This window comes from Schistocerca americana, chromosome 2 (assembly GCF_021461395.2).
Source record: "Schistocerca americana isolate TAMUIC-IGC-003095 chromosome 2, iqSchAmer2.1, whole genome shotgun sequence".
Taxonomy (NCBI): domain Eukaryota; kingdom Metazoa; phylum Arthropoda; class Insecta; order Orthoptera; family Acrididae; genus Schistocerca; species Schistocerca americana.
Genome location: NC_060120.1, coordinates 65,727,554 through 65,731,004, shown reverse-complemented (window position 1 = coordinate 65,731,004; position 3,451 = coordinate 65,727,554).

Genomic DNA, 3,451 nt, shown 5'->3' with positions numbered 1-3,451 from the left:
CCTCAGAAATCAGTACCCAGAACAACCACCTCTGGCCGTAATAACGGCCTTGATACACCTGGGCATTGAGTCAAACAGAGCTTGGATGGCGTGTACAGGTACAGCTGCCCATGCAGCTTCAACACGATACCACAGTTCATCAGTAGTGACTGGCGTATTGTGACGAGCCAGTTGCTCGGCCACCATTGACCAGACGTTTTCAATGGGTGAGAGTTCTGGAGAATGTTCTGGTCTGGGCAGCAGTTGAACATTTTCTGCATCCAGAAAGGCCCGTACAGGACCTGCAACATGCGATCGTGCATTATCCTGCTGAAATGTAAGGTTTCGCAGGGATCGAATGAAGTGTAGAGCCACGGGTCGTAACACATCTGAAATGTAACGTCCACTGTTCGAAGTGGCGACAATGCTAACAAGAGGTGACCGTGACGTGTAACCAATGGCACCCCATACCATCACCGCGGGTGATACGCCAGTATGGCAATGACGAATACACGCCTCAAATGTGCGTTCGCCGCGATGTCGCCAAACACGGATGCGACCATTATGATGCTGTAAACAGAAACTGGATTCATCCGAAAAAATGACGTTTTGCCATTCGTGCACACAGGTTCGTCGTTGAGTACACCATCGCAGGCGCTCTTGTCTGTGATGCAGCGTCAAGGGTAACTGCAGCCATGGTCTCCGAGCTCATAGTCCATGCTACTGCAAACGTCGTCGAACTGTTCGTGCAGATGGTTGTTGTCTTGCAAACGTCCCCATCTGTCGACTCCGGGATTGAGACGTGGCTGCACGATCCGTTACAGCCATGCGGATAAGATGCCTGTCATCTTGACTCCTAGTGATACGAGGCAGCAGGGCGTTGCGTATTACCCTCCTGAACCCACCGATTCCATACTCTGCTAACAGTCATTGGATCTCGACCAACGCGAGCAGCAATGTCGCGATACGATAAACCGCAATCGCGATAGGTTACAATCCGACCTTTATCAAAGTCGGAAAAATGAAGGTACGCATTTCTCCTCTTTACTCGAGGCATCACAACAACGTTTCACAAGGCAACGCCGGTCAACTGCTGTTTGTGCGTGAGAAATCGGTTGGAAATTTTCCTCATGTCGGCACATTGTAGGTGTCGCCACCGGCGCCAACCTTGTGTGAGTACTCTGAAAAGCTAATCATTTGCATATCACAGCATCTTCTTCCTGTCGATTAAATTTCGTGTCTGTAGCACGTCATCTTCGTGGTGTAGCAAATTTAATGGCCTTGATGCGCTATCGTTGCAACATTCCACCTCTTGCGCCACTCTTCTTTAATGTTTAACTTCTTATCGTTCCTTCCATTATGCCACTATAGATTTTAGATGGTCTGGGGGAGGGTTGTTTAAGACTGTATGAATTGGGAGGTCTTGTGGGTAGTCGGGATGGTGTAGTTTCCTCCATTCTCTATTGTTAGCTTTTTGGCTTCGTAATTCACGTGGTGGGATGTTGCTGAAGGTGTGCAGCCAGGGGATTGGGGTGGATTTTAATGTGTCCTTAATAATCCTCATTGACTCGTTCAGGTGTACGTCCAGCTATGTTGCCACACTTGGGCACAGTATTCGGTAACTGGGTACACCAATGTAAGTACTGTAGTACGTAGAGTCGATACGTTGGGACCCCATGTTGTACCAGCTAGTTTCTTTACGATGTTATTTTGGGTCTTTAGTTTTTGGCTTGTTCTTTCCAAGTGTTTTTTATACGTCAGAGACCGATCTAGTGTGACACCAAGGTATTTAGGCTGGAAATTATGTGTAACCGTTTGCTGGCCTAAGCTCACATTCACCTGCTTGTTTGCGGTTCTGTTGTTTAGATGGAATGCGCATGGCATTTCATTTGTAGCAGGATTTATTTGGTTGTCATCCGCGGAACCTTGGCAGCACAGCGCTACGTCGACGATATTCTACGCCCCGTTTTGTTGTCCTTCATGGCAAACTATCCTGGGCTTACATTTCAACAACATAACGCCCGCCTGCACAGGGCGAGAGTTTCTACTGCTTGTCTTCGTGTTTGCCAAACCCTGTCTCGGCCAGCAATGTCGCTGGATCTCTCCCAAATCGAGAACATTTGGAGCATTAAGGGAAGGGCCTTCCAATCATCTCCAGATTTTGAAGATCTAAGCGCCAATTGGACAGAATTGGGCACGATATCCCTCAGGAGGACCTGAAACATCTCTGTCAACCAATGCCAAGCCGAATAACTACTTGCATGAGGGCCAGAGATGGACCAACGCATTACTGACGTACTCCATTTCTGAAGCTCTTTCTCTTGAATAAATCATCCAAATTTTTTGAAATTGTAATCATTTGTCTGTACATGTAGATCTACGTATTCCCGTCCCAACCCTTATAATTCCTTCCTCGTGCATCTTCTTTTTTGTGTGTGTCTTAGAGTGTATATATCATTACGAAATAGGATGTTTTTTTTTAAAAAGAAGATCGTATAGTCCTACACGTAAACAAGAATTTATCCTAAGTTCCTATATTCATGCATTTAGGGGACAGTTTTTCGAAATCGGAGGAGCGATTTGGAAACAGCCTGTGTTGCTGCAATACTGATCGTATTGAAATAAGTTCGATACGTGATAATACTCATTGTACAGTCAGAGCTCGTAATTTTTTTCTCCTGCAACATTTTCGATCAGCTACACACTATTTTACTTTATTTTCTAGAGGATTAAAGGTATAAGACGCTTGTTATGGTTTAAACTGAAATTTTCACGAATCTGGCGAAATACTACAGGATATGAAGACCAAGACTGCTGGCGCAGTACAGACTCAGCTGCTTTTTCGCTCAAATACCACGTGAAGAGCAGGAATGTGCGCTTTTTTATTTCAGTAGTCTTGGCTGTTTACTACATTTGCCTTATTTTTTCTTGCGAAACGTTGCACTGTAGACGATAAAAAACTGTTACTGTACCCTTCAATTAGAGGGCTTTCAAATTTCATTAAAATTACATTGCTCCCCTGAAAGAACAAAATTTTGATGGTCTCAAGGGATTAAAAATGTGAAGATTTATTATAGAGTAAAATATTTATCCGTTGGGTAATACAAGCATTGCCGATTGTCAATTAACATCCTATATGACTCACCCTTTTATTATTAGTAAAACCGAATAGTTAATCGGACTTACTACACCTACAACTGATTCACTATGGAGCATCTAAATCAAAGTAGACTCTTGAAAACGAAACTTTTTAATCGAACCCACAAAGGTTCCAATCAATTGACCTTACAGATGCTAGACACCATTGTACCATGGGAGTTACTGGCGTGTTAGAAGTACGAGTATAATATCATCTTACCAAGATTCAATAACAAAGACCGAAATTTACTACTTCTCCAACAAACGCATTTAGTTAAACAAGAATTGAACCTGCGTGGATGTAATAATGTCAAACGCGAAAGTAAAAATACAA